This window comes from Equus caballus, chromosome 17, assembly GCF_041296265.1.
Source record: "Equus caballus isolate H_3958 breed thoroughbred chromosome 17, TB-T2T, whole genome shotgun sequence".
Classification (NCBI taxonomy): Eukaryota; Metazoa; Chordata; class Mammalia; order Perissodactyla; family Equidae; genus Equus; species Equus caballus.
In genome coordinates, this window is record NC_091700.1 from 17,366,900 (window position 1) to 17,379,470 (window position 12,571).

Consider the following 12,571-nt stretch of genomic DNA (forward strand, 5'->3'; position numbering starts at 1 on the left):
GGGGACCACCTCATTTCCCAGCATCCTCTGACACCATCTCCCATCGCCCTCCCTCCTGTTCCTTCCCCTCACCATTCTGGCTTCATCTGAGTCTTGAAGATCTGAGAGAAGCATCTTCCTTAGGGTCTCTCCTCTGGCTCTATCCGCTGCAGGGTACACACTTCCCCAGACAACCTTCTCCCATTTGTCTTCCTCTTATGCAGATTTTCCTGAATTCCCAGTAAAAAGTAACACCTCAATTGACTCTTTTTAATACCTACTTTTTTTCTTCATAGCATCTGTAACCATGTGACATGATATAAGATGTTTATTTGCTCATATTCTGTCACAACCATCATGTTTTTGGGTTTTTGTTTCTCAGCATCCTATACTTTTTGCCTAGAAGACAGTCAGCACTCAACAAGTATTCCTCAAGGCATGAAATAACATGTACTGAAAATTGTATAATACTTGACCTCTTGGGGGAAAATTTGAGTGGGACAGGAATTTATAGTCAGACATGTCAGAGGAGATCCCTTAAATGGTATGAGGTCCACACAAAGAATATGTATTGATTTCTTGACTGTAATATATAACTGTAGCATTTTTCACTATTACTGATGCCCATTTGTGTGAAAATTAATCATGCTACTTTTTCATTCCTAGTCATAACCTTTATTACATAGTCCCAGGCAATGATACTCAAAATTCAAAATGTGTTCTTTCAGAAGTATGAAAAGAACCAGAAATGGTACCACTCATATTTTCACTTTTCCTCTCCATACTGGATCACCGTGTTTGGAAACCTGCTCATCATCCTGGCCACCATCTCAGACTCCCACCTCCACACACACGTACTTCTTCCGCTCCAAAGTGCCCTTTGTAGACGTCTGTTTCACCTCCGTCCCCATGCCAAAGAGGCTAGTGAATATGTAGACACAGAGAAAAGTTCTAACTCATAAAGGCTGCATCGACCAGATGTATATTTACATTCTGTTTGCAGTGTTGGAGAATTTTCATCTGACGGTGATGGCCTGTGATCACTTCTTGCCCATCTGCCACCACCTGCACTTCATGGTCATCATGAGCCCCCAGCTCTTTCAGCTGCTGGTTCTGGTGTCCTGGTTCATAAGTTCCCTGCATTCGTTGTTAGAAAGCTTAATGGCATTGTGGCTGTCTTTCTGCACCAATGTGGAAATCCTCCATATCTTTGGGAAATCAAACAGGTGGTCCGACTTGCCTGGTCTGACACTTTTCTTAATTAAACATTTTTATTTTCTATTTTACAGCAGTGCTGCTGGATGGTGGTCCCTTCACTGGTATCCATTAATGATACTCTGATAGTTTCTTCCATATGTGGAATCTCATCAGCTCAGGGGAAGGATAAAGCACTTTCCACCTGTCTGCCCCCTCTCAATCGTCTCCTTATATTATTGTTCAAGACTAGGAGTGTACATTATCTCTGCTTCTGCTCACAGGTCACACTCAAGTGCAACAGCCTCGGTGATGTACACGATGGACACACCCATGCTGAACCCCTTCATCTACATTCTGAGGAACAAAAACACATGGGGGCTCTGGAAAGAGTCAATTGAATGGTAGGTATAGAAAAGCAAATTGTTTAGGGGATGAAGAATTGTCCATGATTGCAGACCTCGAAGCCTCAGAACCAGAAATTACTATTCTTTGATCAGATTCTAATTATTTCCTGGAATTTCCATTTCTTTGATTTCCGCCATTTATAGAATTTGCATAACTCACTTTTGGAAGCTTTCTGCTCTCTCTGATGTATAGGCAGTTCTCCCCCTTGACCATTTTCTTACTTTCACAAACTATCCTACCTTAGGTCAGTCATATTTGGAAATTCTCATTTATCTCTTGGGACAATGTGGGTTGCTTAATAATAATTTCTTCTCAAGTCACCTATCATCTCAAGTAACTTTTCTTTAGTTTTCCTGAACGGATAGTCATTAGTTGTATTAATCATACGAAAAAACCCTACACATGACAGCTAAGGGCATTTATACAATTCATTTCAGCAAAATATGAAACTGCAGTTTTCACTTTGGGTCCACCTTTTTTTCGAATTTCACTCCCTTCTTACCTCTTACTCGTGACATAGACTTTAACATGCTACAGTCTTATAACTGGCCTCCTGGTTTTTGTCTTATTCAGCTCAGTGTCCACAATGCCCATGATGGTCCCTGGCAAAAACTGACTATCCAGTATATGTCTTCCAGTGGAGTCTACATGGAAAGACAAATTTGCGTACACAGATTGACGTAATATGGTCTTAGTATCAGAAACGACCTTTAAAATGAGGAAGCAAAATTTTAAATCACATGTTTTATTACCACGCTAATTTTTTTATGTGCTCTACATCCATGCAAGCAAACTGGACAATCTAGAAGAAACGGATAAATTCTTAGATTCTTACCACCCCCAAAACTCAATCAAGAAGAAAGAGAGAATCTGAATAGCCCAATCACAAATAAAGAGATTGAAAAAGTAATAAAAAACCTCCCAAAAATAAAAGTCCAGGACCAGATGGCTCCTCTGGAGAATTCTACCAAACATTCAAAGAAAATTTATTGTCCATCTTCAATCTATTCCAAAAAATTGAAGAAGACAGAACACTTCCTACCACATTCTACAAGGCCAGCATCGCTCTGATACCGAAGTCAGACAAGGACAACACAAAGAAGGAAAATTACAGGCCAATATTGCTGAGGAACATAGATACAAAAATTTTCAACAAAATATTGGCAAACCAAATATGGCAGTACCTTAAAAAGATCATACACCATGATCAAGTGGGATGCATACCAGGGACAGAGGGATGGCTCAGCATCCACAAATCAATCAACATTATTGATCAATAATGTGTACCACATTAACAAAATGAGGGGAAAAAACCACATGATAATTTCAATAGACAAAGAGAAAGCATTTGACAAGATCCAATGTCTATTCATGATAAAAACTTTCAATAAAATGGATATAGATATGTCACGTCAACATGATAAAGGCCATATATGACAAACCCAGCCAACATCATACTCAGTGGAGAAAAGGTGAAAGCCGTCCCTCTGAGAACAGGAAAAGACAAGGGTGCCCACTCTCACCACTCTTATTCAACATAGTACTGGAGGTTTTTGCCAGAGCAATTAGACAAGAAAAAGAAATCAAAGGAATCGAAGCAGGTAATGAAGAAGTGAAACTCTTGCTGTTTGCAGATGACATGATTTTATGTATAGAAAATCCTAAAGAATCCACCAGAAAACTGTTAGAAATAATCAACAACTACAGCAAAGTTGCAGGGTACAACGCCACCTTACAAAAATCAGCGGCATTTCTAAACTCCAATAATGAACAGAACAAGAACCCAAGAATGCAATTGCATTTACAATCGCAACAAAAAAAAATAAAATATCTAGGAATAAAGTTAAGCAAGGAGGTGAAAGACCTATACAAAGAAAACTAGAAAACATCACTGAAATAAATCAGTAATGATTTCAGTAATAAATTATATAATCTATAATGACATGCAGAAATGGAAAGATATTCCATGCACATGGATTGGAAAAAGAAATATAGTTACAATGTCCATACTACCTAAAGCTAACTACAGATTCAGTGCAATCTCAATCAAAATCCCAATGACATTCTTCATAGAAATGGGACAAAGAATCTTCAAATTCATATGGAGCAACAAAAGACCCCAAATAGCCAAAGAAGTACTGAGAAACGAGAACAAAGCTGGTAGCATCGCAATCCCTGACTTAAAAATATATTACAAAGCTACGGTAATCAAAACTGCATGGTACTTGTACAAAAACAGACACGCAGATCAATAGAATAGAATTGAAAGCCCAGAAATAAAACCACGCACCTGCGGACAGCTAATCTTCAACAAAGGAGGTAAGGACATCCAATGGAGAGAGGAAAGCCTCTTCAATAAATGGTGCTGGGAAAACTAGACAGCCACATGCAAAAGAATGAAAGTAGACCATTATCTTTCCCCATGCACAAAAAGAGACTCAAAATGGATCAAAGACTTGAAGGTAAGACCTGAAACCATAAAACTTCTGGAAGAAAATACAGGCAGTACACTCTTTGATGTCAGCCTTAAAAGGATCTTTTTGAATACCATGTCTACTTAGACAAGGGAAAAAAGAAAAAAAAACAAGTGGGCCTTCAGCAGACTAAAGAGCTTCTGGAAGGCAAAGGAAACCAGGATCAAAATGCAAAAACAACCCACCAACTGGGAGAAAATATTTGCAAACCATGTATCTGACAAGAGGTTAATCTCCATAATATATGAAGAACTCACACAACCAAACTACGAGAAAAAAAAAAACCCAATCAAAACATGACAGAAGATATGAACAGATATTTTTCCACTGAAGACATACAGATTGCCAATATGCGCATGAAAAGATGTTTAACATCACTAATCTTCAGAGAATGCAAATGAAAACTACACTTAGATATCATCTTACGCTCATTAGAATGGCTATAATCACCAAGACAAAAAAACAGGAAATGTTGGAGAGGATGTGGAGAAAAAGGAACCCTCATACACTCCTGGTGGGAATACAAACTGGTGCAGCCACTATGGAAAACAGTATGCGGGTTTCTCAAAACATTAAAAATAGAAATACCATATAACGCAGCTATCCCACTACTGGGTATTTAACCAAAGAACTTGAGATCAATCATTCAAAGAGATTTATGCACCCCTCTGTTCACTGCAGCATTATTCACAATATCCATGACGTGCAAGCAACCCAAGTGCCCATCGACTGATGATTAGATAAAGAAGAAGTGGCATATAGATACAATGGAATACTACTCAGCCATTAAAAAAAACCAAAATTGTCCCGTTCATAACCACATGGATGGACCTTGAGGGTATTAGGTTAAGCGAAATAAGCCAGGCAGAGAAAGACAAACACTGCATGATTTCACTCATATGTGGAAGATGAACAAACACACAGACAAAGAGAACAGTTCAGCGGTTACCAGGGGAAGGGGTTTGGAGGGTGGGCACAAGGGGTGAAGGGGAACATTTATATGGTGTCTGACAAACAGTAATGTACAACTGAAATTTCACAATGTTATAAACTATTATGACCAGAATTAAAAAAAAAAAGTCTCTGAAGCCAAATTTGGCTTTTGACTTCCAGAGTAGATGACTATCTAGGTCTCTCCCAGCTTCAACACCCTCCACCAACTGAGGTCTGTCGGTGGAGCGAGTGGATGTCTGGTTACACCGCCACATCACCTACACAAGTGGGGAGAGTTTAATAGAAAATCAGACTCTAGACAAAGTGCCTTATACATTTGCAAAAGTGATTTCCAAATTTCCTCATTTAATTTGGTCATTTTTCTAAGAAACAGGACAGAAAGTAGAGGCTGGCAGGTACTTGGTGTCATGGTATCTTTTTGCTGGAAGAGAGGAGTCTGGACTTCTCAAAAGTAAGAACTAAAGGAAAGAAACATTGATCTTGCTCCTCTGGGGAAGTTCTGCAGGCACGGCTCTATGAACATTATTTTCCCTGTGTGTGTTTGCACTTGTGTATGCATGTGTGTAGGTGTGTGTGTGTGTGCTTAACTAAGAAAACTGCACAGCAAGACCTGAAGATGCATTGGGAGGGGCACAAACCCACCAGGCAGGGCAGGTTTCTGGGCTTGGGCAGAGTGCAGCAAGGTGGCTTCAAGTACACGCTTCGTTTTCCTATTTTGTGTCTAGAACTCTTCCTCCACTTTGAAAAATTGCCCATTTTTGCTTACACAATCTTCTTGCTCTAGAAAAATCCTTCTGATAAACAAATGGCAGACAGTAGGATATATGGGAGCACGTGAGGAAGCCCTTTGGTGTACCCCTAATTCAGCCTGACTTTGTTTTCCAGAAGGGCCTGATGTGGCTTGCATTGTATATCTGCTTTAAGCATTTGCTATGCCCCAGAGACAAGAACAAATGGTCTTAAGATAAAGATGCAACTTCCCCCACATTGGCATTTCCTTAAGGATTAGCACCTCTCTCTAGGCTAGGAAGTGATTGCTGGGCCCACCTGTGACCACCCAGCTCAAGACAGCAGTTGGACTACCTGCTGTGTCCACTGAGACAGCAGACCTGCTAGCTGCTGTGTCCATTATTAATCACTGTGCTCACAGAGCAATCTCGTGACTATTGTAAAAGAGACATTTCAGTCAAATGTGATCCATGCTCTTTGACAGTATATAACCACTCTGTACACCCCACTTCTTTGCTTCCCTTCCTTCTTTGGGGAAAGGAGACCCTGGGCTAAACTAGTCCTCAGATCTAGCTGATAATAAACTCACTCTAATTTTCACTAATAGATTGGTCATGGAATATTTTCATTGATGCTTTGAAGATGGAACCATGGATTTTTAATGTTGTTAATGCAGTTTATGGGTCAAACACAGACTTGTTCTCTGTTAGCTCCATGCAACTCTAAAAATAGATTTTTATGAAAGCTGTCACCAAATTCATGCTTTATACTCTCTCCCAAATTGACTTTCCTTTAATCTGAAGGTTCTAAACATGTCCTATTTCTATATACTAGCAATGAGCAATCAAAAAATGAAATAAAAATATCCTTTACAATGTATCTAAAAGTATGAAATGCTTAAGGATGACTCTAAGAAAAACTTGTATATGGAAAAATGCAAAACATTGCCCCCAAAATTTAAATAAATAAATACATATATATATTCTTGCTCATGGGTTGGAAGGCTGAATATTTTTAATATGTCGTTTCTCCACAAATTGATCTACAGATTCCAGGAACCCTCAATCAAAATCCTGGCAGGCTTTTTCCGGTAGAAATTGAAAAGCTTGTTCATAATTTATATTAAAATTCAAAGCATCTAAAACAGCCATCACAACTTTGAAGAAGAGCAAAGTTGGAGGACTAACAGCGCTGGATTTGAAATTATTATGAAGACAATTTTCAGGACAGTGCGATATTTACATCACGTATGGAGAGAAATAGGCCAGACATATACCGAACGTTGGTTTTCAAAAACGTTGCAAAGGCAATTCAATGGAGAAAAGATAATTATTTGACCAAATGGTGCTGGAACCATTAGACATCCATGTGCAAAAACATGGACTTCAATCCATGCCTTGAACTATATAAAAAAGTGAACTCAAAATGGACCATAGGTCTAGATGCAAACTCTAAAACTTCTACAAGAAGACAAAGGAGAAATTCCTTATGATTTTGGATTAGGTCCTAGATATGACACCAGAAGCACAATCCAAAAAAGAAGGAATTAATAAATTAGAATTTATCAATATTAAAAACTTCTGCTCTTTGAAAGATACTATATAGAGAATGAAAACACAAGTCAAAACCTGGGAAAAAGATTTGCAAATCCTCTCTCTGATAAAGACCTTGTACTTAGACTATGTACAGAACTCCTAAAACTTAACAACGAGCTCTTCTGTGCCAGTCTCAGACCATCAATAACCAGTGTTGTGGGTGGACTAGCCCTTGGGGTTCTTATTTGCAAGATGCCCTTCAGCAATAACTCTCAGGAAACCTTGAAAAGATAAAGGCTTTTTACTCACAGGCCTTAGGCCACACAGCAAGGTTGCAGACAGAGAGAAAAAGAGGGCACAGGCCCGGGGTTCTGCTTTTACTGGGGCAGAGAGTGGAAGCCTAGGGCTTCAAGGGCTCACTCTTTATTGGCAAATTTAAAATATAAGAGTGGGAATACAAAGTGTGAGATGAGAGAAAAAGAAAGAAAGAACCAAGTGGTCCAAATGGCCAGTTATCTAAATCAACCAGCTTCTCTGAAACAAAAAAGCCTCAGTGAAGCAGAGGGGGCCTGGCTCTTTACCTGGCCCTGGGGCTGACACTGTGTTTACTGGGGATGGCCATCTGTGAGGTGGACACCTCTTTGAAATGGATGCCTCCACAATCAAAGCTTAAGCCAGGCACTTGCATTACAAAGAAAGAAAGAAAGAAAGAAAGAAAGAAATGTTAGGAAGCCCACTACACCATGGAAAGGGAGACAGTGTTTTCAAATCACATATCTGCTAGGGATGGAATATTCAGAATATAGAAAGAACTCTTACCGCTTGTGATGGGTAGTCTTCCATGTCAATTTGGCTAGGTTACAGTACCCAGTTATTTAATCAAGCACATCTAAAATCAGCTGACTTTGGAAAATGTTAGCTTTGAAAATGTGAGTGGGTCTCAGATACTCAGTTGAAACCCATAAGAGGAAAAATTGAGATTTCCTGGTGAAGAAGAAATTATGCCTCAGATTGCAGTTTAAAATCCTGCATTAGTGGTTGGCTCGGTGGTGCAGTAGTTAAGTGTGCACAATCTGCTTCTCGGTGGTCTGGCGTTTGCCTGTTCCGATCCCGGGCGTGGACATGGCACTGCTTGGCATGCCATGCTGTGGTAGGAGTCCCACATATAAAGTAGAGGAAGATGGGCACGGATGTTAGCCTAGGGCCAGTCTTCCTCATATAAAAGAGGAGAATTGGCAGTAGTTAGCCCACAGCTAATCTTCCTCAAGAAAAAATCCTGCCTTAGACATCCTGGTCTGCTTGCCTTCCCTATAATTCAAACTTGCCAGCCTCCATAATCAAGAATAATTCCATGAATAAATCTCTAGAAAGAAATGTGTGTATATGTGTCTCTCTGTGTGTGTATATATACATACATATAGTCATGCACTGCATAATGATGTTTCCATCAATTATGGTCTGCTTACACAATGATGATCCCATAAGATTAGTACCTTGCAGCCCAGGTGTATAGTAGGCTATGCCATCTATGTTTGTGTGAGCACAGACTATGATGTTCACACAACATCAAAATTGCCTAATGAGGCATTTCCCAGAACATGTCCCCATCATTAGGTGAGACACGACTGTATGTATGTTTACTCAAATGTGTATGTTCACGTTATAAATAAATATGTATCTTTTCCCTGGAGGACTCTAATACAGATTTTGGTTCCAAGGAAGGTTCTAGAGGAATAGAATCTTGAAGATGTGTTTTCTGAAATGGTTCTCGGGTTTCTGGAATTGGTCCTCTAATCTGATTATATTGAAAGGCACCAGAGACCCTATTTCCAGTGTTAAAGAGGATGCTGACAATTGATGGCAGGCTGTGGCAACAGAGATACACAAAATACCAGCACCAGAGATTCCTAACCAAATGTTTATAAAAGGGAAAGTTCTCAGTGATCATGTATTTGATACGTTAATCATTCTTGACAAATTAACAACTGTAATGAAATCAGCTAGCTGTTCCTAATTGCACTTGATTAAATGAGAAAAGAAAACGATGAGCACAGGGTGTCAAATTCCCAGGTCAGCTCAACCACCATAACTGACCTGAAGTGTCTGTACCTTCCCTGAAACAAACCCTTATTTCTTGTAGCTTCAGAGCTGAGATTTCTGAAAACCTAACCCGGAGTCTCTTCCTGCAAGCGGCTGAATTACAACACAGGCTGAATCCCCATGGGCACAGTGGTGAAAGTGATGGCGTTGATTTAGTAGTAATTGGGTCCTGAAAACTGGAAAGGGAACATAAGTCAGCTCCCGATTCACCTGGAACATTTAACTCACTCCCACATGGCACAGAGTTGGCCTTGTCAGTGGAAGCAGCCCTCCTCCTCCTGTCTGAGGACGTGAACTCTGCTTTTCCTGGGGATCCTGTCATCATGTCCCCTGAGGTCATTGCCTGGCAAGACACTGCTGAGCCTCCTCAGGACCTACACCCACCAGCCTTGGTGCTTCTAGAGTAAGACTCAGTCGAGGTGAACTTGACTCCTGGCAGGTTCCAAAGCATGAGCTACAAAAGGGGACCCACGAGGAATTGTGCTACACTCCAAAATTACCACATCCTTTTCCTAGTACACACAGACAGAAACCTGGGACAACCGTGAAGAAGTGGGCTATTAGAGGTTTGGGATATGGTGGAAACGTCACACAGTTGATTCGGTGGAATGAATTGATTTGGCCCCACTCAGCAGAGGTTCTCTATTCAATGTTGTGTCTTGAGGGGGTACAAGGAGTTCCAACAGTCTGATGAGTTGACTGGCTCTAATGTGGACCAAAATGTGGAGAACACAAGATAACATGGAACGTCCTTGGTGTGCTGAAGAAAAAAGGATCAAAATAATCATTCAAAAGCAGCTCAGAAAGCTGAACAACTCAATGAAATGAGGGGAAAAAGACAAGAACAAAACAAAAAGTTCAAAGACAGGAAACATAAAAACATTTTAAAAACCCCCAAATTTTGGAGATGAAAGTGTAAAAAACAGAAGATTGAAATGTGACCCTCACTGCAAATATGGGTCTCTTCTGGGTGACTATCTGCACTTTTGGCCAGTGGAAGCTCAAAGATGCACTAAATTGTCCCTCCTCTGCCACAGCTGTATCCACAAGACTTACTAACTGTTGCTACCTGCCGGGTCGGCTCTCAGGAGCATCCCAGTGCTGGAGGAGACACTCTTGGGACACCCGTGCCTTCATCCCGGCCCTGGACTAGCCCTGAGACCTGCCACGACTCTTTCTCCCTGGAGGGACAGCACAGCCTTCCCCACCTTCCTCTAGCAAGTCTCTTTCCTGGCTGGCTGTGTCGCATCAGGAAGGCCCTGGACCGTCGGGAACCAGGATTGATCCTCAGCTTCTGGCTGTCCTCACAAGCCCTCCCTGGCAGAGTCCAGCTGGCTGTGTGTCCAGGTGACACTTGCAGCCGTCAGGAAGAAGGGGATAACTCAGAAGTGTCAAGCGATTCATCTGGCCCTTGTCTTTCAGGGTGTTTCCAGGGGATGAGGTTCAAATGGCTGGGTGGTAACCCTTTAGCTCCTGGTTCTGGAGCGGTTCTCAGGTTGAGCTCAGAGCGTGTCTGTGTGCCACCCAGATGGGAAATGTTTTAGCATTTCACTTGGTAAAGCTGTGTCCACGCACGTCCATGGATCATCAGTTTGGCGGCATTCCCTGCAGGACCTCCAGCTCACACCCTTCTTAGGCCTCCTCTTTCACAGCTCCCAACAGGAAAGTCGCACACTCCCATGACAGAACCACAGCACAAGACTGTGGAAAAGAACACAGCCAGCCAAGGGGCTACCAGCTACCACTTTAGGAAACGTCAGTAAAAATACACCAGAGTGTGTAAACTGGTGACTGTCTGAGACTATGAATCTCAGAACCACCCAGACCCAGATGTCACCCTGGGCAGCAAGGGAGACTGTGGGGTCATACACTGGTCAGCCTATGGTCTGTTAAGCTGGCAAACCAGAGCTCACCTGGGATCCATCAGGCCCAGCCAGGGAGGAGTGGCCATGAGGGACCTGACAAAAAGGCTAGGGGCGTCTAGAGAATGTCTGCCTTGAGAAAGAATTGTATGAAGAAGTACAGTGATCCTAGCTCACAGGGAGCACCAGGGTTATGGAGGGAGACCCGGCTGTGGCCTTAAAAGCTGCATCACAAATCTGTCACAGGCCAGAATCCCAGCAGGATTAAGTCGAGGTCAAGGGTGAACAGGGAGCCCCTAGAGGGGCTGGAGGAGGCAGAGCCCCGCCCACCCTTCGTCCATCTGCGCAGGACCTTCCTCTGGCCTCGTCCTCTCCACGTGCACATTTTGAGCTTTTTACATTATTTTCCCCCTTTAGAGCTGATGCAAATTCAGAGACCAAATCAGAAAACAGCAAGTTCCTAATCTTTGCAAAAGAGAAACCGGGACAATGTTCCCTCCTCCTCCAAGTGCAGAAAGGCCATCACCGTCCTGGGCAGGACATGTGCCAGGGCCAGGCAGGTGCTAGTTTTGAAGATGCCTCCATCTCAGTGGTTGCTGCTTTGCCTGAGAAAGTCCCTCCAACCTTTCAGTCCCCGGAGATCTGCGGGGCCGTCTCTGCTCCTGGACCAGGGGCACCTCACTGCAATGAAACTGTCCTCTGAGGAAGGGGGCCTGGGGGTGTCCTTCAGTAGGCAGGGAGGAAACTGGCCCTTCTCCCTTCTCCACATACACTGAGCTGATGACTCTGCGAGGTTCCTAAATCAATGAGGAATATGAGATTCTGGATCTCGTTTCCAGGAGCGCAGAGAGTCAAAGAACCACACCAGCACTCCCAGGCTGAGAAGGAAACAGGCATTTAATATAACATTCAAACGCATTTACCACTGACGACAGAAATACGGCCCCTCCAAAGAGGTAAATAGGCACTAGGGAAAAGGTGTGAGGGAGATAGGGGGGTCATGGCCTCCCTTGTCGCCTTCAGGGGACCCCTGGGAAAAGGATCACAAAGTTCTCCCCATCAGAATGGAAGGAGGTGGCCCTGTGCACCCTGAGTGTCCCAGCTGTGTCCCCTGCTGAGGAAAAGGCTGTAGTTCAGCTGGTCTCAGGAGGGTCATCTGCCACTGCCACTGGGCTCTTTGTTGGGGGCCTGATGTCTGGATAAAGAGCAGCATTACCTGGCGGCCTGCCCCAGAATCACAGCCCGCCCTCCCCTCCCCGCCCCCACTGCACTCTGTGCTCCAGCCCTGTGCTGAGTGTTCAGTCAGGCAGGGACAGCCACCAGCTTTGGCTTTTTG

At 42.6% G+C, this 12,571-nt stretch overlaps 1 pseudogene; it reads left to right on the plus strand.

Annotated features, from left to right (window-relative positions):
* OR7A215CP (olfactory receptor family 7 subfamily A member 215C, pseudogene) lies at positions 662-1,581 on the plus strand (annotated as a pseudogene).